The 26,059-nt window shown below is 36.7% G+C and overlaps 1 long non-coding RNA gene across 4 annotated transcripts in view; it reads left to right on the forward strand.

Moving 5' to 3' along the window:
- LOC129471205 (uncharacterized) overlaps positions 1 to 26,059 on the forward strand; it is an 84,816-nt gene that overhangs the window by 39,068 nt on the left and 19,689 nt on the right. For 3 of the 4 annotated variants that reach the window (XR_010118457.1, XR_010118458.1, XR_010118459.1), the window contains one exon: positions 785 to 4,308. This is a non-coding gene — a long non-coding RNA (uncharacterized lncRNA). Of the gene's footprint in view, positions 1 to 784; positions 4,309 to 18,286; positions 18,363 to 26,059 lie in introns of those variants that run through there. The other variant, XR_010118460.1, reaches the window with a different exon arrangement.

Below are 26,059 nucleotides of genomic sequence, written 5' to 3' on the forward strand. Positions count from 1 at the left end.
CCTATTTTGTGATATCAAGCATTTTAAACCTTGATATTTGACAAACTTTCTAAAATCAAATTATAAATTATGTCTTTTTTCTGACCTAATTATTCCTTTAAGATATTAGGTTCCCTAAAGTCCAAAAATGACATATATGACTTATTTGATGTAAAAATCCTACAGGAAGTATTGTCAAATATGAAATGATGGCATTTGGCTTTCTTTAGACTGTATTCGTATAAATATGTTATTGGTATGTGTTTTAAAATTGTGGGAAACTCCTATATTTCTGATATGACTTAGTGTATGTTATTAGTAATAATTATAACTGTTATGTTAAATTATTATGTGCCACAGCAGTAACAAATTTCCTTGCCAGTTGTGTCTTTGACTGTGGGTGCACTAAAACTTTTTGTCATCCATGGACAATTATTTTCTTGTTTTGGTCCTCTTTAGAAGGTGGTTTTATAATCAGCTTTTATAGCTCTAAAAGGTGTTCTTGAATGCAGAGTTCTGATAACTTTGGAGACTGTGACATTAGAATGGAGGAAAACTTTCAGGACTCTCATGGAGAGATGGAATATTCATGAATGTCAAGCAGAACAGGAGTTAACTGCATGGACTGAACTAATAGAAGACTGACGCCCTATTTATTTTCCAATTCAAGATAAACCAAAATCAAGACCCAAATATAATCACAGACCAATGTAAAGAGAGATGTAAAGACCAAATACTTCAGAAGAGTGAAGTAATCATTTTAAAAAAGCTTAAAACATTGATGATTCTTTGTTTTCTTTTCCAGAGTCAAGAAAACTTTGCTTTTTACTTATTTACAGCTTGTCGCAATTGAGTATACTCCTGTAAACAAATTTGGATTTCTCTCTCTCAATCTGATTTCTCCCTCTCAATCTGATTTCTCCAGAATGTGGAAACTATTTGTGAGTATTCTTAATTTATGGCAACATAGTTATTTGCATAAGTGCAATAAGAATGTTTTATTTTGCAACAGGACACTATTGGAGAAACTGGTTATTTTACTGGAATGGTGTGATTTCCTTTAAGGAATCAAACTTGAGTTAAATAGAGCCAATAAAAACCCCTTGGGAACAATGGCCTCATATCTTGTCTACACAGTCCCTGTATAGGGTTCCTGACCTGTGGTAAGTAAAGAATTTCACTTTCTGATAGGTCCAGGAGATCCAAGTTATCTTGGGATCTCAAGAGGAGAGGAATTTACCCAGCTCAAAGGCATTTGATGGTACAAAGCCATGACTGAGCTTGACTTTAAAAAAGTCTTATCTGAGATTTCTTCTATGAAACAAAGTTCCATAAAAAAGCCTATGTGAAAATAATTATTCTTGCTGTACTTTATACAAATAGGCCAAGTATAATAAAGTAAATCAGTCTTACCATGATTTGTCTTTAGTAAAAATAGGAACCTGAAGAGAGAAAAATTATGTTTCAAAAAGTATAGTACACCTGTCATTAGATTTTAGACTTGCTTAATGTTTTTCAATTTTTATTATTTTCTACAGTTGGAATGAATTCTAAAATTTTTCCTGGTGATGTCTCCAAAATAATGTTTTCAATTTTTTTCATCTTTATTTTTCTTTTTTCTCCTATTTTTCCTAATTTGAAATAACTGAAAACTAAGCTGTGCTTTCTTAAAGCCCTATGAACTAAAGGTAGACAACTTAAGCTTCAGAAGAAAATAACAGCAACCTATTTACATACATAAGCCACTTTCATAACTGCCTACTGATAATATGGACTTCACAGTAATATGGCCTGTATTGATTTTCTAGGATTTTTCTTTTTTGTTTGTTGTTGTTTTTCTCCCTTCCTCCCCCTATTTTCTCTTCATAGGACATGAGACTTCACAACCTGCTAAAAATGAGCTTTTCTAATAATGTGGGACTTACTCTTCTACAAATAAACCATCCTAGCCATGAGAGATCAGATAAAGTCTGAGAGCAGAGACTCACTTTCTTCTAAAATGATTTCTCCAGAGGATTTTAAAAAGAAAAGGGTTAAAATGTGAAAGGAAAATAAATCTTGGGACCCCCAAATCTCTAAGCTAAAGGGAAAAGTCAAGATGGGAACTGCTTAGGGCAAACCTGCCCCCCATTCTTTTCAAAGTCATCCTTCTGCTCACTAAGATAAATGCATATCTTACTGCTTCCTTTGGAAATGCTAATCAGAAACTCAGAAGAATGCAACCATTTGGTTTTTCTCTTATCTACCTATGACCGGGAAGCACCCTTCCCACTTCAAGTTGTCCTGCCTTTCTGGACTAAACCAATGTACATCTTACATACACTGATTGATGTCTCATGTCTCCATAAAATGTATAAAACTAAGCTGTGCCCCGACCCCCTTGGGCACATGTTGTCAGGACCAGGACCTTGTGAGGCTGTATTAGGGGCATGTGTCCCTGACTTTGGCAAAATAAACTTTCTGAATTGACTGAGACCTGTCTTAGATATTTGGGGTTCATACCCCCTTGGTACTGTGTAGTCAATGAGTTCTCAGAAGATCTGGTTGTTTAAAAGTGTATGGCACCTCCTACTTCTCTCTCTTCTTCTTGATCTGGCCATATAAGACATGCCTGCTTCTCCTTGGCCTTCCACCATGATTGTAAGTTTCCTGAGGCCTCTCCAGAAGCCAAGCAGATGCCAGAGTCATGCTTCCTGCACAGCCTGTGGAACTGTGAGCCAATTAAACTTCTTTTATTTATAAATTACCCAGCCTCAGGTATTGCTTTATAGCAGTGCAAGAATGGACTAATACAAGTGTTATATTGAGTAGGTAAAAATCAATACGATTTAGCAGTTGGACTTAGAGACACAGGAGCTGGGGAGACTTTTTTAAAGAGGTGATTAGAAGAATAATATTGTCATCATGGAAATTAGAAAGTTAGGTTTATTGGTGAAAAGTTGGTGAATAGTCTTCTAGATATTTTGAGTTTGATGTACTAATGAGGAACAAGTGGAGATCTCCATCATGCACTTGGAAATTTAGGACTGGAGCTGGGAGACAAGTGAGGCCAGAAATAAAGGTATGCTCCTTCTGCTCTCAACCCGCCATGGCCTAAGTGGGATCAGTAGAAGCCCTGCAAGTAAGTGTCTGGAGTTAGCAAAATAGCATGGAAGAACAAACTGATGCCAGAACCTATGAACTGATGGCATTTAAGGGGTGGGAGGGAAAAAGGCAAAAGCAGATGTGAAAGGAGATCAGGAAACTTAGGCAAGTCAAATAAGAGAAAATTCTTTCAAGTGTGAACTTCTGTATATGACATTTATGATTTAGGTCCAGTTTATATCAAGAACTTAAGAAAGAAAATTGGAAAAATAAATAGGGCTTTATGTATTTTAGGACTTATGATGATGATTATGATATAGGATGAAAATAAAGTGTGGGCCAGGAGCAGTGGCTCACGCCCTGTAATCCCAGCACTTTGGCAGGCTGAGGTGGTGGATCACAGGTCAAGAGATCTAAATCATCCTGGCCAACATGGTGAAACCCATCTCTACTAAAAATACAAAAATTAGCTGGGTGTGGTGGCACAGGCCTGTAGTCCCAGCTCCTCGGGAGGCTGAGGCAGAAGAATCACTTGAACCCGGGAGGCAGAGCTTGCAGTGAGCCAAGATCGTGCCACTGCACTCCAGCCTGGTGACAGAGCGAGATTCCATCTCAAAAAAAAAAAAAAAAAAAGAAGAAAAGAAAGTGTGGACAGTAAGTATTCTAACAATTGTAATTAAAGATATGTGTTAATAAATAAGCTTTTATATTTTCCTACAAATTCCTAATTTTTTCCTTTATCATTTAAGTTATTTTCTTAATACTTGTCAATATTGTATGCCATAAAGCTTTTTCTAAAATAACAAAAACAGTGTTTTAAAAGTATATTTTATAATGCCAAGAGGCAAATGTGATATAAGAGACTAAGAACAGGCTTATCCAGCAAATATGATTTCATCTGTAAAATGGGGATAATAATCTTTCTTATCAGCTTTTCTCAGAGAAGTGTTATGTGAGTTAACTGAAGGAATGATACAGCATTTTGTGAATGTAAAATTTATAGTAATGTATAATATAATAGATATTTAAGTACTTTTTGTGCTTCTGGTCTTATGCTGGAAAAATTATTACTTTAAATAAGTAATAAATATCTGATTTTTGCTCTATGTTCAGGAAGCAAATTTTCTCATCTTTTTTACACTTACAAATTTACTATAATTTTTCCTTCTGTGAGATGTTTGCATTTATCTTATTTTGGTCAATTCCTGCTCTGGCAAGTACATGCAAAATAAAATGTTACGATCAACAAACAAACATTTTTGTTGGGTGTGTCTTCACTGTCTAAATGTGTTTAATTTTTTTTCGGCCAGAACTATTTGTTTCAAATGCTTTCACGAAACATGCATTTGCTTCTGGACCATCTTAATAGCTCAAATATCCTGTCTACATTTCCTTAGATCACCTTCTATTCAGTGCTTCTTTCTTAAGAGTTCTTCTGTTGGCCAGAGTTTTTTCTGAGGTTTCAGTAGTTGCCTGGTAGGAATGCTTGTAAAAACATTCATGGATAGCCCAAACATTTTTTAATAACATTTGCTTGGAAAAAAATTTTACTGGCAGTCAGGACACATTATTTAAACGTATTATTTCAAAATATTTATGCATCCTTGCAATACTTTGGCGGCATCTTGTATGGTAAGGCTGAATTGATGATTTTCTAGTTACCTCTTTTTGTTTGTTTTTGGCCATTCATAATAGTTGATTGATAAGTGTTTGATAGAATTTCCACACTGTTGATAAACTCTATAATAAGGTGGTTATAACAACCAGAGGTTTTTGAACTTTCTTTATTCTCAGAGACTTGAACTGAAATTAATTAGATTAACTTTACTGTAATCTTGTCAGATGCTTGATTATCAGTTGCTATTTTGCTTCTTTTTTTAGTATTCACTTTTTCAAGAAATTTTCAACCTTTATCTCAGATACAGGGGATACATGTGTAGATTTCTTATATGGTAATGTTGTGTGATGCTGAGGTTTGGAGTACATATCCTGTCACCCTGGTAGTGAGCATAGTACCTGATAGGTAGTTTTTTAACCTCCCTGCACACCCTCTAGTAGCACACAGCATCTATTGTTCCCATATTATGTCTGACTTATAAGTGAGAACATGTGGTATTTAGTTTTCTATTCCTGCATTTATTTGCTTAGGATGATGGCCTCCAGCTCTATCCATGTTGTTACAGAAGACATGATTTCATTCTTTTTTATGGCTGTATGGTATTTTATGATGTATATGCACCATATTTTCTTTATCCAATCTACCACTGACAGGCACCTGGGTTGATTCTGTGTCTCTGCTGTTGGCAATAGCACAGCAATGAACAGATGAGTGCATGTGTCTTTTTGGTAGAATGATTTACTTTCTTTTGTGTATATACCCAGTAATAGGATTGTTGGGTCTAAGATAGCTCTGTTTTAAATTCTTTGAAAAATCTCCAGACTGCTTTCCAACCATCTCATACCAGTTGGAATGGCTATTGTTAAAAAGTCAAAAAACAACACATGCTGATGAAACAGAAGAGAGAAGGAAACACTTATACACTGTTGGTGGGAATGTAAGTTAATTTAGCTGTTGTCTCACTTTTTCCTTTCTCTCCTTCCCAATGGTAATTCAGAAATTAATAGTTGTTAGTATCACTTTGGCATTAGTATTTGGTGACAGATGTAGCTTTAGTGATACCTGTGGTTCTCTATATAGGGCTTACACATTATTTAAAGTTATTTTTCATATTCCATGACTATGTCTAAATAAGAAAGACAATAGATAAATTGTTGGTGCATGTATGTTGACTAGCCAAATCAAACTTTGTGCTTTTTTTTTTTGCAGGGGCTGGGGGAACAGTGAACGATTTATTAATAGGGCTCATTTTTTTAGTATTTTTTCCAGAATGAAGAGATACATTTAGGTGTGTGATTATATTTGGGTCTTGATTTTGGCTTATCTGATCTGCAGAGGAAGAGCAAGAAATATTACCTTAACTTTTGCTTCTGGGGGTGGTAATGCTAAGTAATTTAAAAACCCTTAGTACATGTATCTTTAAAAACCATATTTTAAGAATTTTAATTTATGAAAGGTGTCTCCTCTCTGAGTTTTTTATCCCCATGTTGCTAAGTCTGTCTTTCTGAACATCTTTTCTTGCATGTCTGTCTTTGGTATTTTTTTCTTTGTGTGTTTGTGCTGTGTTTTAAAAATGCGACTTTCTCACTCTATAAAACTGTGTATACACATCTGATTATATGTCATTTCCTGTGTTCTTGTATGTGTGCGTTTTTATCTGTGCTCAATCTATTTTTATTTGGGAGTCTCTGTTTATTTTGATCTCTGTCTATGCCTTTATCAGTGAATATTCCTGTGTGTCTTTGGTCTGCCTCTCTCTCTTCCTGTGTAGATGTATATGTGTTTTGTGTTCTCTATTTCCATGTCCATTTTGATGTATCCCTCTACTTATGTGACTTTATTCTTTCCTCCCTCACTATCTTTCATTGTCTGTGTCTCATTATATATATATATATATGTCTTTCTCAATTTTTATTTGATTTCAGTTCTCTATGTATGTCTTCCTTATTTTGTGGTTATAACATTGAAGTTAGTGTTATAGTTAGATAAAGGAAAAAATCCAATTACAACACAGATAACATTTTAGTGTTATAGTTACTAATTAAAATGTAAAGTTTCCTGTTTTATGTATCAAAACATTATGTTGTACATCATAAATATATACAATTTCTACTTGTCAATTAAAAAATAAATAAGAAATAAGTCGTATTATTTCTGACAGCTCTGTTCTGTTCCATTGGTCTATCTCTATGTTTTGGTACCAGTACCATGCTCTTTTGGTTACTGTAGACTTGTAGTATAGTTTGAAGTCAGGTAGCGTGATGCCTCCAGCTTTGTTCTTTTGGCTTAGGATTGACTTGGCAATGTGGGCTCTCTTTTGGTTCCATATGAACTTGAAAGTAGTTTTTTCCAATTCTGTGAAGAACGTCATTGGTAGCTTGATGGGGATGGCACTGAATCTATAAATTACCTTGGACAGTATGGCCATTTTCACGATATTGATTCTTCCTATCCATGAGCATGGAATGTTCTTCCATTTGTTTGTATCCTCTTTTATTTCGTTGAGCAGTGGTTTGTAGTTCTCCTTGAAGAGGTCCTTCACATCCCTTGTAAGTTGGATTCCTAGGTATTTTATTCTCTTTGAAGCAGTTGTGAATGGGAGTTCACTCATGATTTGGCTCTCTGTTTGTCTGTGATTGGTGTACAAGAATGCTTGTGATTTTTGTACATTGATTTTGTATCCTGAGACTTTGCTGAAGTTGCTTATCAGCTTAAGGAGATTTTGGGCTGAGATGATGGGGTTTTCTAGATATACAATCATGTCATCTGCAAACAGGGACAATTTGACTTCCTCTTTTCCTAATTGAATACCCTGTATTTCTTTCTCCTGCCTGATTGCCCTGGCCAGAACTTCAAACACTATGTTGAATAGGAGTGGTGAGAGAGGGCATCCCTGTCTTGTGCCAGTTTTCAAAGGGAATGCTTCCAGTTTTTGCCCATTCAGTATGATATTGGCTGTGGGTTTGTCATAAATAGCTCTTATTATTTTGAGATATGTCCCATCAATACCTAATTTATTGAGAGTTTTTAGCATGAAGGGTTTTTGAATTTTGTCAAAGGCCTTTTCTGCATCTATTGAGATAATCATGTGGTTTTTGTCCTTGATTCTGTTTATATGCTGGATTACGTTTATTGATTTGTGTATGTTGAACCAGCCTTGCATCCCAGGGATGAAGCCCACTTGATTATGGTGGATAAGCTTTTTGATGTGCTGCTGGATTCAGTTTGCCAGTATTTTATTGAGGATTTTTGCATCGATGTTCATCAGGGATATTGGTCTAAAATTCTCTTTTTTTGTTGTGTCTCTGCCGGGCTTTGGTATCAGGATGATGCTGGCCTCATAAAATGAGTTAAGGAGGATTCCCTCTTTTTCTATCGATTGGAATAGTTTCAGAAGGAATGGTACCAGCTCCTCCTTGTACCTCTCGTAGAATTCGACTGTGAATCCATCTTGTCCTGGACTCTTTTTGGTTGGTGAGCTATTGATTATTGCCACAATTTCAGAACCTGTTATTGGTCTATTCAGAGATTCAACTTCTTCCTGGTTTAGTCTTGGGAAGGTGTATGTGTCAAGGAATTTATCCATTTCTTCTAGATTTTCTAGTTTTATTTGCGTAGAGGTGTTTGTAGTATTCTCTGATGGTAGTTTGTATTTCTGTGGGATGGGTGGTGATATCCCCTTTATCATTTTTTATTGCGTCTATTTGATTCTTCTCTCTTTTCTTCTTTATTAGTCTTGCTAGTGGTCTATCAATTTTGTTGATCTTTTCAAAATACCAGCTCCTGGATTCATTGATTTTTTGAAGGGGTTTTTTGTGCCTCTATCTCACTCAGTTCTGCTCTGATCTTAGTGATTTCTTGCCTTCTGCTAGCTTTTGAATGTGTTTGCTCTTGCTTCTCTAGTTCTTTTAATTGTGATGTTAGGGTGTCAATTTTAGATCTTTCCTGCTCTCTCTTGTGGGCAGTTAGTGCTATAAATTTCCCTCTACACGCTGCTTTAAATGTGTCCCAGACATTCTGGTATGTTGTGTCTTTGTTCTCGTTGGTTTCAAAGTACATCTTTATTTCTGCCTTCATTTCGTTATGTACCCAGTAGTCATTCAGGAGCAGGTTGTTCAGTTTCCATGTAGTTGAGCAGTTTTGAGTGAGTTTCTTAATCCTGAGTTCTAGTTTGATTGCACTGTGCTCTGAGGAATACTATGCAGCCATAAAAAATGATGAGTTCATGTCCTTTGTAGGGACATGGATGAAGCTGGAAACCATCATTCTCAGCAAACTATTATAAGGACAAAAAGCCAAACACCACATGTTCTCACTCATAGGTGGGAATTGAACAATGAGAACACTTGGACACAGGAAGGGGAACATCACACGCTGGGGCCTGTTGTAGGGTGGGGGGAGGGGGGAGGGATAGCATTAGGAGATATACCTAATGTAAATGACGAGTTAATGGGTGCAGTACACCAATGTGGCACATGTATTCATATATAACAAACCTGCACGTTGTGCACATGTACCCTAGAACTTAAAGTATAATTAAAAATATATATATATATAAAAGCTCTGAAAAAAATGTCAAAATAAAGTTTCCTGTTTTATTTCATTAGAAACATGAGTTAAAGATCATAAAAAGCAATTCATAGAAAAATTGTAAGTGTGGTAATAAATATTAAAAAACAGACATGTTCTTACTAAAAATTAAATACATGTGAGTAAAATAATGAAGTTACATTTGTTGACTATTAGATTGATAAAAATATATGTTGTGGGAAAATGTGAGTTTTACATTTTAATGGCATTGAACAGCATTTCAAGAGGACAACATGTATGAAAACTTTAACTGTATATTAGCTTTGACTTAGCAATTCTTCTTCAGGAATTTTCCCTCAAATCACCAAATAATTCTACAATTGGTTATTTCAGAATTGCCTTTGTAGTATAAAATTGAAAGTAAATGTCCACCAATAGAGGATAAGTTAAATGAATTATGGTACATCCATATAATAGAATATTATAATCTATTGTTATAGAAAAATTCTATGGTCTATTGATAAAGGAGAAAATCAGATTACAAAAAAGTATGTACAATGTACATATTGTGTATGCCATTTATTCATTCAAATATTGTGTATTTTCTACATGTACTATGTGGTAAGCATGCTAGAGCCACTATAGAGATATCCGTATTGTTTTATATGGGGTGTAAGATAATGAAAGAACTTCCACCTTCTCTCTATTATGGAGTTAATAAGCAAGTATGATGAAAAATAATACAGTTGCATCAATTTTGGAAAGTTTTCTATTCTTAAATTTTAAAGCAGATGTATTTTTTATTTTGAAATATTAAATTAAGTTGATCACTTTTCATAGTTTTCCTTTTCTTTTCCTCCCTCCCCCACATATGAGGGATCTGTGATGCTCTATAGAAATTGATTCCCCATCCTGACCAAGGCAATTTTCTTAGGTGTTCTGGAAATGTTATGTCTTGGTACATATTGTCTTAATGAGTTGTCAAGAAACAATATTTGTTTAAAGCCTTTGGAAAAATAGAAAAAAAATTAAGCCATGTACTTGTCAAAATGTCATTCCCATGTGAAGCTCAGAGAGTCTGAGCAAATATAACATGAAACAATAAAGGTGAACGCTTTGCTCAGTTGTTGGAAATTGACGCTAATGTCAGTGGAAAACTAAACTTGAAAATGTGATGTTTAGTACAGTGATTCTATAACTTTAGTGTGCATAAGACTACCTAAAGAACTATTTTTAAATGCAGATTCCTGGACCTCACCCCCTGAGGTTTGAATTTGGTAGGTCTGGAATGGGTATAGAACCTATATTTTAATAAGCTTCCAAGGTGATTCAAATATAAGAGGTTTAAGGGCTACATTTCACGAAATGATGTTAATGGGTAATTATAATAGCTAATCTACTTTAAAAATTTGACAGATTTCCCTTAAAGCATATCTACTAGATATATTTCTAGGAGGATTCTTTAGACAAGCTTATTTAAGAAATCATGGAAATTATGTAGGGGGATTATGAGTTCATAGGCAGGTCTGCATTCCATTTCAAGACCTATTGGTTTTCTGGACCACAATTCTGAGCCAAAATTTTAATGAGCTGCCAATGTTTACTTCCATCAAATAAAAATTGGCACTCCTTTTCCTCAATCAATGACATTAATACTTATAGATGTCCTCTCATACTTATAATTTTATAATATTTGGTAGATAGTGTGAATTCCCAAGAACTTGGTCATAAAAGTGAGGAAAAGAATATGAAAAAAGAGTGCTGCAAATGCAGAATTCTGATCAATGAAAGCAGCTATGTAGTATAAATAAAAGACTACTTTAGAGCAATTTGACATAATCAGACTATCAAATCTATGAATCTTAAGTGACTAAATGAATTACAATAAATCTGTCAGTCACCAGAGTAGGTTTGCCACAAAAGCAACTCTGAACTTCCTTGAAAAAAAGGTCATCAGAGGCACAAGAAGTCTATATGTTGCCATAGCATATTATTATAACCAAGGTATACACTAAGTAAACAATTTAACATTTTATGATCATTTGATTTAAAACTGCTTATAATTCTGATTTAAATAAACTTTATGGGAAGAAATCCAAATAGCCTTCCATAATGTAGTTGATTAACTGAGGCATGAAAATACCTGCTCAATTCAGATAATCAGAGTGTTTTATGGCTGAAAAATCGTTTAGTTATGAATTTCTCAAGCTTTGTTTTTCAATATATTTGTTTATATTTGAGACAGCGTCTTGCTCTTTCGGTCTCTCAGGCTGGAGTGCAGTGGCACGATCTTGGCTCATTGCAGCCTCTACCTCCTGGGCTTAAGCAATCTTCCTGCCTCAGTCTCCTGAGTATCTGGGACCACAGGCATAAACAACCATGCCTGGCTAATATTTCAATTATTTTGTAGAGACTGGGTCTTGCGATGTTGTCCAGGCTGGTTTTGAACTCCTGGGCTCAATTGATCCTTTTGCTTCAGTTTCCCAAAGTGCTGGGATTACAGGTGTGAGCCACTGCACCTGGCCATGTTTTTTAAACTTTAATGTGCATATAAATCACTTGGGGATCTTGTTAAAATGAAAATTCTGATTGATGGTCCAGAGTGTACAATCTGAGATTCTGCATTCCAAACAAGCTGTTGGTCCACCCAAGGACCACATATTGAGTAGCAAGGATTTATTTCTACTCCTTTGCTTAATAGATGAGGGACAGTCAGTGCTTCACCTGCTTTTTTAGGGCACCATCATGACTTGGGTAGACTTGAAGTCATTGGAACTGAATATTATTAATGTCAGTTTCTCAAACTCTTACCACTAAGGTCTCTGATGAGGCCTTGGTTGCTACCTTTCCTGAGTTGAGGTTTTCAACTTTTTATTTCATTCAGTGTGAGAACTGAAAGATTACTTTTAATAAATGTTATTTTTCTTTTTACCTTTTTTTTTGGCCTGAGTTATTCAGACATGGTTTCTGTTACTTGCAATCAACATAATATAACCTATACAGGGTATATTTTGGGACTTACATGGCAAAGAAATATACCATAGTTGCATTACAAGGGAATAAATTCTTCTTTCCTCAGAACATAGCAGATAAATATATTTCCTTAAAAGCTTACACAAACCCACTGGTGACTCACAAATGTCTTTCTCCAGCATGATCTTCTTCCTCATCTTCCTGGCTCTATCCAACTTCCAATTTGACACGTCTATTTGAATATCTAATAGTCATCTCAGACTTAACATATCCAAAATCCAAAATTGAACCTTCCAAACTTGATGTTTCTATAGCAAATGGCACTCTTTTTACACAGTTGCTCAGGTAAAAACCTAAGAATCATCCTTGATTTCTATTTTCCCTTCCCTAAATTCAATCCATTAGCAAATTCTATCAGTTCTGCTGTAAACATCTAGCAAAAATCAACCACTTGCTATCTCAACTGCCTTGTCCTAGTCTAAACGATAGTCATGTCTGCCTTACACAACTACAAAAGCCTTCTAGTTCTACTTTTTGCTCCCACTCTAGTTTTTCCACATGGCAGCCTAAGAAATTCTTTTAAAATGTAAACAACGTCTTGTTACTTTTATGCTCAAAGCTGTCGAGTAGCTTCTTATCCCACTGAAAATAAAATCCAAACTCCCTACCATGATTCGCAGAGCTTATGTAATCATTGCTTTACTAAACCTCTTTACTTCTTGTAAAGAAATATGCCATCTTTTGCTGCTCTCCCCCTGGCACTCCCTGCTCTGGCTATGCTGGTCTCCCTCTTCAACTGGAATGAAAGTCCTAAGGGCAGAGATTTTTGTCTGTTTTACTTACTGTTGTATTCCTCCTACCTAGAATAATGCCTGTCACAAAGTAGATGCCAATTAATAGTTATTAAATGATTGAATGAAGAATGTGCAATCAATTAGGCACAGTAAATAGACAGACCCAGTCACTGGGACTCTGGCAGGAAGTGGGGATTGGTCATTGGAGACAAGACCTAGGTTTTTACTGCTAACTGCTTATACTGCTAACCATTTATACCACTAATCATCCATATGTGGTATTACCTTTAATTTTGAAGTTTAAGACTTGTTCCCATAAACTTAGAGCAAGGGTAGCAGTAAGGTAGATTGGTTAAAATGGCTGTCATCTAAGCTTCTCATTTTTCCCAACCAGAAGAATATAGCATGTAAGTGGCCTTCAAATGACCATAGCTGGAAGTAGTAGAGAGATGCTAAGACAGGCATTGAAGCAGGTCAGGTGTTGCTGTTACTGTACCAAGATGCTATGGATAGTTTGTGTAGCTTTAGGAAGAAAATAAAGTAGATATCTTGCAATATATTGATTAACCAAATAAATTGCTTGTTATTCATTCTTAAGCCTGTTCTCCCAGAAATAAAATGGCACAAAATATTCACAAAATATTGTATAAGATAATTGTGGCTTGGAAATCTTATGACTACAAATAATGGCGTGACTGTGCTCACAAGGACAAAAGAATAAACAATAAGTAGAGATTTAAAAAATCACCCAACACACTTCTGCCACAAAAAGAAGGTTTTCCACTTTCTGTGGAACAGTGTCTATGATTATTCCTATTCTTTTTTTTTATTATTATACTTTAGGTTTTAGGGTACATGTGCACAATGTGCAGGTTTGTTACATATGTATACATGTGCCATGTTGATTTCCTGCACCCATTAACTCGTCATTTAGCATTAGGTATATCTCCTAATGCTGTCCCTCCCCCCACCCCCTTCCCCAACCCCACAACAGTCCCCGGAGTGTGATGTTCCTCTTCCTGTGTCCATGAGTTCCCATTGTTCAATTCCCACCTATGAGTGAGAACATGCGGTGTTTGGTTTTTTGTCCTTGCGATAGTTTACTGAGAATGATGTTTTCCAGTTTCATCCATGTCCCTACAAAGGACATGAACTCATCATTTTTTATGGCTGCATAGTATTCCATGGTGTATATGTGCCACATTTTCTTAATCCAGTCTATCGTTGTTGGACATTTGGGTTGGTTCCAACTCTTTGCTATTGTCAATAGTGCCGCAATAAACGTACGTGTGCATGTGTCTTTATAGCAGCATGATTTATAGTCCTTTGGGTATATACCCAGTAATGGGATGGCTGGGTCAAATGGTATTTCTAGTTCGAGATCCCTGAGGAATCGCCACACTGACTTCCACAATGGTTGAACTAGTTTACAGTCCCACCAACAGTGTAAAAGTGTTCCTATTTCTCCACATCCTCTCCAGCACCTGTTGTTTCCTGATTTTTTAATGATGGCCATTCTAACTGGTGTGAGATGGTATCTCACTGTGGTTTTGATTTGCATTTCTCTGATGGCCAGTGATGATGAGCATTTCTTCATGTGTTTTTTGGCTGCATAAATGTCTTCTTTTGAGAAGTGTCTGTTCATGTCCTTTGCCCACTTTTTGATGGGGTTGTTTGTTTTTTTTCTTGTAAATTTGTTTGAGTTCATTGTAGATTCTGGATATTAGCCCTTTGTCAGATGAGTAGGTTGCAAAAATTTTCTCCCATTCTGTAGGTTGCCTGTTCACTCTTTCTTTTGCTGTGCAGAAGCTCTTTAGTTTAATGAGATCCCATTTGTCTATTTTGGCTTTTGTTGCCATTGCTTTTGGTGTTTTAGACATGAAGTCCTTGCCCATGCCTATGTCCTGAATGGTATTGCCTAGGTTTTCTTGTAGGATTTTAATGGTTTTAGGTCTAACATTTAAGTCTTTAATCCATCTTGAATTAATTTTTGTATAAGCTGTAAGGAAGGTATCCAGTTTCAGCTTTCTACATATGGCTAGCCAGTTTTCTCAGCACCATTTATTAAATAGGGAATCCTTTCCCCATTGCTTGTTTTTGTCAGGTTTGTCAACGATCAGATAGCTGTAGATATGCAGCATCATTTCTGAGGGCTCTGTTCTGTTCCATTGATCTATGTCTCTGTTGTGGTACCAGTACCATGCTGTTTTGGTTACTGTAGCCTTGTAGTATAGTTTGAAGTCAGGTAGCGTGATGCCTCCAGCTTTGTTCTTTTGGCTTAGGATTGACTTGGCGATGCGGGCTCTTTTGTGGTTCCATATGAACTTTAAAGTAGTTTTTTCCAATTCTGTGAAGAAAGTCATTGGTAGCTTGATCGGGATGGCATTGAATCTATAAATTACCTTGGGCAGTATGGCCATTTTCACGATATTGATTCTTCCAACCCATGAGCGTGGAATGTTCTTCCATTTGTTTGTATCCTCTTTTATTTCATTGAGCAGTGGTTTGTAGTTCTCCTTGAAGAGGTCCTTCACATCCCTTGTAAGTTGGATTCCTAGGTATTTTATTCTCTTTGAAGCAATTGTGAATGGGAGTTCACTCATGATTTGGCTCTCTGTTTGTCTGTTATTGGTGTACAAGAATGCTTGTGATTTTTGTACATTGATTTTGTATCCTGAGACTTTGCTGAAGTTGCTAATCAGCTTAAGGAGATTTTGGGCTGAGACAATGGGGTTTTCTAGATATACAATCATGTCATCTGCAAACAGGGACAATTTGACTTCCTCTTTTCCTAATTGAATACCGTTTATTTCCTTCTCCTGCCTGAGTGCTCTGGCCAGAACTTCAAACACTATGTTGAATAGGAGTGGTGAGAGAGGGCATCCCTGTCTTGTGCCAGTTTTCAGAGGGAATGCTTCCAGTTTTTGCCCATTCAGTATGATATTGGCTGTGGGTTTGTCATAGATAGCTCTTATTATTTTGAAATACATCCCATCAATACCTAATTTATTGAGAGTTTTTAGCATGAAGGGTTGTTGAATTTTGTCAAAGGCCTTTTCTGCATCTATTGAGATAATCATGTGGTTTTTGTCTTTGGTTCTGTTTATATGGCTCTGGGACACGTTCAAAGCAGTGTGTAGAGGGAAATTTATAGCACTAAATGCCCACAAGAGAAAGCAGGAAAGATCCAAAATTGACACTGTAACATCACAATTAAAAGAACTAGAAAACACATTCAAAAGCTAGCAGAAGGCTAGAAATAACCAAAATCAGAGCAGAACTGAAGGAAATAGAGACACAAAAAACCCTTCAAAAAACTAATGAATCCAGGAGCTGGTTTTTTGAAAAGATCAACAAAATTGATAGACCACTAGCAAGACTAATAAAGAAGAAAAGAGAGAAGAATCAAATAGATGCAATAAAAAATGAAAAAGGGGATATCACCACCGATCCGACAGAAATACAATCTACCATCAGAGAATACTACAAACACCTCTATGCAAATAAACTAGAAAATCTAGAAGAAATGGATAAATTCCTCGACAAATACACCCTCCCAAGACTAAATCAGGAAGAAGTTGAATCTCTGAATAGACCAATAACAGGTTCTGAAATTGTGGCAATAATCAATAGCTTACCAACCAAAAAAAGTCCAGGACCTGATGGATTCACAGCCAAATTCTACCAGAGGTACAAGGAGGAACTGGTACCATTCCTTCTGAAACTATTCCAATCGATAGAAAAAGAAGGAATGCTCCCTAACACATTTTATGAAGCCAGCATCATCCTGATACCAAAGCCTGGCAGAGACATAACCAAAAAAGAGAATTTCAGACCAATATCCTTGATGAACATTGATGCAAAAATCCTCAATAAAATACTGGCAAACCGAATCCAGCAGCACATCAAAAAGCTTATCCACCATAATCAAGTGGGCTTCATCCCTGGGATGCAAGGCTGATTATTCCTATTCTAAAGCCATTCAAATGTCTCCTAGTTCCTTAGCCCTCATTTTCTTATAGATATATATTACTCAGTTCTTGCTTTTTCCCCGTCTTGTCCAAACACCAGCACCAACAACCTTTCTCCTATAGGTTAAATTCTACAACTCCCTGAACCAGTGGAAATCAAACTTGTCAGTACTTTAATTGTTCAAATTTATAAGTGAAAAGAGTCTGGAAATGGTCTGTGGCCTCCAGGCTGAGTTTTAGTGTCCTGGGCAAAGCCCTTTGCCGCATGCTTCTGCAGTAAGGGGCAATCTACCCAGTAATGTTCAACATATGTAACTAGTCCATGTGCATGGTTTCCGCTTCCTGTCTGGTGTGCAATCTAACTTTCTGCTGGGACCATAGCCTTGGTTTAACCTCCTCATCATTGACCTAATACTCTAATCCTTTTTCTTTTTTTCCGTAAATCTGCTTTCTCTGGGGACTGAACTTTCTTTCGGGCCACTTTCAAACTGGACTAACTTAATCGCAGACCAAAGTGTGCCCAACAAGAAGTATAGCTACTATCCAGAGACTCTTCCTATAGTGCTTTGTCTTCTTAGGTAGAATCCCCTGAATATCAGCATAAGTCTGGACTAGGTTCAAATTTATACTCCTCTTTGAAGACCAGCCTTACTGCCAAGTTATCTCCCATAACCCCAATTTTGCTGGTTCTGGCTAACTCTTCCATTCCTTTTTTCTACTATTGACAGCATAACATGTCTGAGTACAGAGTCCACATGTGTTGGGACACATTCCTGGAGGTCTGAGAGCAGGAAATAATGAGGATAGTTGTGAATGCCACTGTGTCATGGGGTTTAACTTGTTACAAAATTCTGTGTACTGCGAAGAAGGCAGAACATTGATGTAAGTAAAAGTTACATATGGCTCTGCTGAGGACTCATAAGTCCAAGATATTTGCTGTTAGTTTCCTACAACTAGGACAGTCACGATAGAGTTGGATCTCCATTCTTAAATGTGTAGAATAGTAATGCTGATTTATGGAAAGGCTATAAATTCCATAGTTGAAATGAAACCATTTTTTTTCTCTTGGAGTTAAAAACTCTGGTATTCATAGATGGATGATTACTATTAATATCCAGTTTAGGATCAATAAAAAACTTTGAATCTAGTAAATTCTTTATGTCCTCTACTTAAGACTTTTCTCTCTTGGAGATGATAGGAATGGAATCCTCTTCTAATGAACCCAGCCTGACTAATTTACTGCCAACATTAGCAAACATGAAATGATAAAGAGAGAGGGCAAGGATAAGGATAAGGCTAGGCCTTTTAAAAATTTTTTTATTTTTTACTTTTTGTAGAAACCGACTACAGATTAATTCCTACATATGCAATTCCAGAATTCTTATGAGACATGCATTAGGACATCAGCAACAGGTAAGTTTAATAACACAAATGAAAATAATTGGTTGATAAGACATTACAGTATTCCTCAGGGGAGTTGCTTGGTTCAAGGGAAGGAGCTTTTCCAATTTTGATAGAACAATTACAATGTTCTCCGTAGAGGAAATGATATTTTAATACTGGATTTCAAGAAATCACTGTCATCAGGAAGTATCTGTCACTGCTCTTGAAAGAAGAGCAGTTTTGAAGGTTATGTGTGCTCTTTGTAATAAGAACAAGTGGCAGATGAGGAAAAGGAATCATATATTAGTGTATAATAGATGTTTTTCCACAATAGTTCCCACAGTTCTGATCAGGTGACTATGACCAACACTTTGTTACAAGACAGAAAAGATGGGAATATGTAACCTGATTACTGACCAGAAGAGTCCCTATCCCTAGAATATTGTATTTATATAGATCGAATAATAAAATTTTATGGTATTTAGGTCAAAAGGTACGCTATACTATGACTAAGATTTTCTCCCTCCATTACCAGAAAGTAGACATGAGCACAAAAAGAATGATGCTCTATCAAGCTACATGACCTTCGATGGTCAAATAAGGTTTTTAAGAAATGTGTTCTTCCATTCATGTATTTATTCATTCAACAAGTAGAGTACCTAATACTAGAAACTGTGTAAGGCACTATACACAGAGGAAAACAAAATGGTTCCTGACAGTTTACTGATTGTAATCTAGTGGTGCATTGAATACACAATAAAAGATTAATAATTATAATAATTAAAACTGTGACGAGTGCTACGAGGGTCAAAACAATAGAGGCTATTTGAAAGGCAATGTGATGATCTTAACTTGATTTTTTGAGTAGAGGGAGCCAATGAAAACCTCTTTGAAGAAAAAATAATTATTTAAGTGAAGACCTGAGGGATACAGATGTTAACAGGACAAAGAGAAGGCAGCATAAGGAATTCAGGCAGAAAGATCAGCCTAGATGAAAGCTCTGAGGTGGGGAGAGAAGTTAGCGTTTTTGGAGAACTGAAGGTTCATATAGTTAGGACAGAGTTAGGGTGATAATGGCTCTAAATACCGTTGCAGAGGTAGGCAGGGACCCTATCTTTGCAGAGCCTTGTGGTTGTGGTAAGAAGTTTATGTTTTAAGCATAATTGAAAGCTAAAAGAGAAAGTCTGATATGTGCATGCAGAATCATGTAGACATTATCTTTCTACCACAGGTGGTACCAAAAATAAAAAGCAGATTAATTTTAAATGGGATGATTTTATTGAATTGTAAACTAAAGAACTACATAGACCAATGCTCTATATTGTATCCTGCCTTTTCTTGGCTTCCTTCTAGGAGACTCATTATTTTTTGGCTACCTAGTAAGTATTTTCCAAATATATATATTTGTAGTATATATATATATATATATATATATATATATATATATATATACACAAACACACACACACACACACGTATTTATATATATATATATATATATATATATATGTTTTTCCAAATACCATTTGGCTCAGCTGAGAGCTCTGTGCAAGGTTACATTCTGGCGAAAACTTTTAGTCATTAAGGCTGGATTGGCAATTGAGCAATCCATCATTAGTTGGTGAATTTGTTTCGGATATGTTGAATTTGAAGCCATTACAGGACATCTATATTGAATTGTTCTAGGTTGTTATGGAGGAAAACACATATTCAGGATAAAAATGAAACTATTATTGTACATAAGGCTGGCATTGTAGCAAGGAAGGAATGGGGTATTCATAGCCAAACCTGGGTACTATCATTTCCTGGTCCCTTAGAACATCACACTTACATTTTTTTTAATATACAAAAGTATATCCTAAAACTTCTCTGAGAATTGCTTTGTGACCAGAGGCAGGAAAGGCCTAGTGACCCATATTTAGGTGGGAAATAGGAAAACAAGTGACAACAAGGAAGGGGGAAACGAGTTTCTTATGGGTGAACAAAGTTCAAAAGTCTTTTTGAAAAGACTTTTAGCAAACATTCAAAAGTGGTCACATATAAATAATAAATATCTTGTTTATATAAAGGGTTACAGTAGTTTCCTAGGAGAGTAAAATATTAAAGATATTTTTTAGCTGTGATTTAAATTTTTAGAACATGTGACACGAAGATCTAATGACCATGGAAGGACTGATTTCCTCATTAGTAGGCATTTTGGAAATTTGAGTCTGGAATACAGCAAGAGAGGTCAGAGATAGAGATGCAAACTGGAGAATTATTATTATTATTATTATTATTATTATTTTGAGACAGAGTATCGCTCTGTCACCCAGGCTGGAGTGCAGTGTCGCCATCTCGGCTCACTGCAACCTCCGCCTCCTGGGTTCACGCCATTCTCCTGCCTCAGCCTCTCCGAGTAGCTGGGACTACAGGCGCCCGCCACCACGCCCGGCTAATTTTTTGTATTTTTAGTAGAGACGGGGTTTCACCGTGGTCTCGATCTCCTGACCTCGTGATCCGCCCGCGTCAGCCTCCCAAAGTGCTGGGATTACAAGCGTGAGCCACCGTGCCCAGCCCGCAAACTGGAGAATTATTATTACAGAGATGATGACTAAAATCATGTCCATCAATTGATAAGCTGATTCAGGAAAAGAGTGATGATCAATGGTTCTCAGTTTAGGCTACCATAGGATCACCTGGAGAGTTTTTGAAAACCACTGAGGCAGCCCCACCCAAAAGATTCTGCTTTAGTTGATCTCGAGGACTGGGCATCCATTTTTTAAATTATTCTCCAGGTAATCAGGTAATCATAATAAGCAGTCAGGGTTGAAAACCTTGGTACAGATAGAGATGGGCTAACAATGGAGTCCAAGGAAGAGTTGCAGTGATGTAGAATCTGTTAGGCAAAATGTTGGCCTTCATGGTCTTCACCTCCTCAGGTTACTCCTATGAATATGTCAAAAGGTCTTTAAAGATGTAATTTAGGTTGCTAATCAGCTGATTTTAAAATAGGGAGCTTCTCTGGATTGTCTAGGTGACCTAATCTACTCATGTAAGCCCTGGGAAGCAGAGCTCATTTTCTGCCTGATGGTTAAAGAGGAGTCAGATATTTGAAGCCTAAGAAGGATTAGAACTGTCCTCCTTGACTTAGAGATTAAGTGGATCATATGTCAAAGAAACAGGAAAATGAGTTCCTACAATCACAAGGAACTGAATTCTATCAATACTGTAATGGGTTTGGAAGCAGAATCTTCCCCAGAGCCCCAGATAAGAGCCCAGCTGACACCCTGATTCCTGCCTTGTGAGGCCCTTAGCAGAGGATCCAGCTGAGCCATTCTATTCCCAGACTTCTGACCCACTCACTGTGAGATACTAACTGGGTGTTTAACCTTCTAAGTTTGTGATAATTTGTTATGGCAGCAATAGAAAACTAACACACAGAAATAAAACTGTAAGAGCCTAGTATCACAAAAGCCAAGGCAGAAAGAAAAGATGTACTTTGTACTTTTCAGTTAAAAAGTCATTTACTTTTTTTTTTTTTTTTAACGAGACAAGGTCTCATTCTGTCACCCAGACCATAGAGCAGTGGTGCGATCATGCCTCACTGCTGCCTCCACCTCCTGGTTTCAAGCAATCTTCCCATTCTCAGCATCCCAAGTAGCTGGGACTACAGGCATGCATGCACCATCATGCCCTGCTAATTTTTTATTTTTTGTACAGACAAGGTCTCACTATGTTGTCCAGGTTGGTCTCAAACTCCCGGGACCAAGCAATCCTTTTGCCTTGGCCTCCGAATGTGCTGGGATTACAGGAGTGAGCCACCACGTCCCACCATCATTGCCTTTTGATAAAGTAGTTCCTCCTTCTTAATGAGTAAGGTACTTAGGACTAGGGCTTCTTCTAGTAGCCATATGGCTTATACAGCTTGCATTTAAAGTACAATACCCAACAAACTTAGCCTGACATTACTCATTTCTTATATATAGCATTTATCTTTTCCAATACATTTAAATAATTTCAGTTGAGTACTGAGTCTTTTCTCAATCAAAAGTAGCACTATCAGTTCTAATAAGAGGAGTTTTGAATGGGATTTTGCTGTGCAGGTAAGGTCCAAAGGTAGGAGTTGGAACTGAATCTGGCAATAGAGGGCAGGAAAACATAGATAAGAGTAGAGGCAAATCTGTGGGAGTCGGGATGGGAAGCAAATGAAGACTACGCAAGTGGGAGCAAAGCCCTGTGGCAGAAAAGAGTATGCAAAGGCCCGCATGTGCTAGAAGGCAGGGAATCCACCCACCTTTTAGCCAGTTGAGGCTAGTAGGTGTGTTCTGGGGTATCAAAGGAATGGCAGGGAGAACAGCAATGTCTAAAAGCAATTGGAAGAAGGGTTGACTTCTGGGAGTGTAGCTGGGATGCCAGTGGAGGGATGGATGTAACTGCAAGTTCATACCGAGGGAGACAGTATTAACAGAGAGGTAAGCAGCCAGTAACAGGAGAGGCCAGGACATGAAGCTGTGTGGCCCATGTCCACAAATGGTAAATTTAATGATGTTAGTTGTCCAGAAGCTACTTTTGAGCCTCTCTCGGGGAGAATTGAAAAGAGCCTCTTCCATGGGATGATGTTAATAAGGGCCTGATACAGAAAACAGTTTATGGTTGCTGCCATGACCTTCAGTTTTTTTTTTAAATATCTTTTCAGATCAATGGAGCCTGGGGCAGCATCTGTTATGTAGTAATACTTTTTTCTAAATCCATCTCCAAATTGTTCATTGTTTGGTGGTTAATTCAGGCTTTCACTATTTCTCCAAGTGCCATAGTTAGCGCTTAAGTAGGCTTTCACCTTCTTTGCATATTTAGGACAAAGCTTTTTTTGGTTTAGACTGCAGAAAAAATGGAGGCTTCTTTCCATCCCTTCATTTTGGATGCCAAGACAGCATGTGATATTTCTAGCTCTTTTATGTTAAAATTCTAGTTCATTTTATGTACTTTTCTGTTGTTATCACCCTCTTGCTCAAAACAGATCATTATATTATAGACATAAGTTAAAATATATGAACTTCTGTTAACTTGGTTTCTGGAGAATAAGCATGGAAACAATCTCCTTTCTTTATTTGAAGGTTTCTTTGTGGAGTACTTCATTTGGAACCTTGGTTTGTACTGCAGCAGCTGGCTTAAACACATATTCCTTAGTCTTACCTCCCTCTTTATTTTGATGGCCACTGATTTACTTCAAGCCTTCTTATTTTTTTGATGGGACTAGTAAAATACTTTACCCATCTCTGGGCCCAATCACACTCATAACTCATATCCTACACCATAGGTAAGAATGGCTGTTTATACACACAAATCCAATTATGTCATGTTTGTTCACTTCAATGGCTTAACATTGCTGATAAGATAATGTTCAAATGCCTCTAGGATAGAGAACCAGAACTTTAGTGACCTCTATCTACCTATCCATCCTCATCTTCTTGCCTCTTCTAAATGAATTCTGCACTTAAGCAATACTAAACTACTTGCCTGGCCTCTGTGCTATTTCTTTTTTCTTCCCCTCTATTGCTGGCTCACCCTGTCTCTGTGCTCCAAAGCACCATAATCATACTCCTATTGTAATGCTCAGTCATGTGGACAGCTACAATGTAATGTGTCTTCAAGTAGATAGTGAACTTCTGGAGGTCTGAAATTATATTTAGCTATCTTTTTATTATTAAATGAACAATTCAATCTCTAACTAGAATTAATGATGATTTGGTGTATATCTCATGCTGTTCATGTTTCTTTTCCCTTTTAAAATGTGCATGTTTACTTTCATACAAAAAGTGTATCATCATCCAGATATAGGCATTACCTGGGTAATGTAAGAGCTTCTTACAAATGCAGAATCTCAGGCTCTTAGACCTAGTAAATCAGAATCTGCATTTAAAAAAACCCCAAGGCGATTCATATTTCCAATACAGTTTGAGAAGCGTGGATCTAGGAACTATTTCATCTAATAGTTCTAATTGCATTCAGGATATTCAGAAACCCCTTACCAGTGTCTCACATGTGTACTTTGGTGGAGTATACAGTTTTAGGAGTTCATAAGCTTTCCTCACCAGCCCCAAAATCCTTGCTTTACATGACAAAGTTAATTTCTCTGAAAACAATCTTTATCATTTGTTAAAGCAACTTCTGCACCTGAATTGGGTAGTATTCACATGGTGGATTATCCAAAGTAAGCTTAAAACGACCACTCTCAGACTGTGAATTAAGCCAGCTCATCCCACCCCTGATTTTTCCTGTGGACAGTTCTAACATTTGCATCGGCCTTTCAGCCTTCCCCAGATGAAGATAACTGCGTTTTTGTTACCTATTCTTCTCTACAAGGACACTTATCTTGGGCTGCTTCTCTTTATTACTTTTATTGTCTTTGAAAGCTAACTCTAATTTCCCATTTTCTTCTCTGTCTCATATTTCTTCTTTGCAATTATGTTCATCTATCACTCTGTCTATAACATAGTCTAATCTTAGTTCTACTCAGCTCTTGTCTCAATAATATTAATGAGATAAGTATGAAAGGCTGCATATCAACAATTTCATAGTCTTTTGTTTCTTTAGTTCTGTTCAATCATCCCAGAGTCTTGAAAAGTGCATAGAATCTTTATATATCTTCCAACACCTTTTATGTATGTCTTTTCATATATGCATTATTACTAAATATTTAGGTATAGGCATCAATATATTTTCTGGAGTTGTGCCCATCTGTCTCTAACAGTGTTCCTCCTTGCTTTGAAGTCTTAATTATTCTCTAAAGGCAGATTTATACTTAAGGTCTAATCTCCTGTTGTTCTGACTAGCTTTTTTCTGCTTAAAATATTCCAGATTTTTCTTAAATAGCGTCATCTCCAGTTCATTTTTAATAGCAATTGGTTTGTATTGTTCTACTTTGCTTCTGCGAATGTAATAACTGACGTCCTTCCTTCTAATATATACTCTCCATGCTGCACCTTTCAACACAGGCCGACCCATTTTTGTTTGCTCTTACTGCCATAATTTTCATTCAGTGTGTCAGAGGATGTGTCCTGTTAGCAGAGCTAACAGGCCACAAAGGACTTAGGGTCTCCTTCGAGTCCTTTTTTTTTAAAAACTTCATGGTCCCACAACACAATGTGGTAAAGCAAGGTAAAAGGAAGGCAAGGAACAAAACAGGAAATTATACTATTACAGGAAATTGTTGTAATAAAGTGAAAAGCCAAGGAAGCAAGTGTCCAGCAAGTCATAAAATTCTAATTATGCAGCTGGGACAAATTGAACCTCTACCCACCAGCTGGCAGAGTTTTGTATTGTTCTTTTTGTCTTTATTTACATCTAAGTGCATACCTTTGTAACTTGAAGGCCGCCTGGTCATTTTACAGTTGCAGTAATGAAGATGCAAAAAGATTTAGTGACATTCTTAAGTTTTCACCGCAGTGACTGGCTGAATCAGGTCTAAAATATGGATCTTCTGACTCTGAGAGGAGGACATTTTCTCTAAGAATTGAAACTTCTTAAAGATCAACAGTTGTCAGACCCTGTCTTTATTAAATTTTAATGTGGCAAATCTTCCTCACAAGACTTTACAAGGCCATTTTACAGATAAGGAATCTGAGGCTGAGGAGGCAAACATTAAGTTCATCATTGTGAAAGTGCTCTCTTTTATCTCAGAAGTTAGGTTCACATGCATGAAATCACTTTCCAAAGTCAGCATTAATGTATTAGGGACCTGAGAG

Source organism: Symphalangus syndactylus, chromosome 21, assembly GCF_028878055.3.
Source record: "Symphalangus syndactylus isolate Jambi chromosome 21, NHGRI_mSymSyn1-v2.1_pri, whole genome shotgun sequence".
In the NCBI taxonomy this organism is placed as follows: Eukaryota; Metazoa; Chordata; class Mammalia; order Primates; family Hylobatidae; genus Symphalangus; species Symphalangus syndactylus.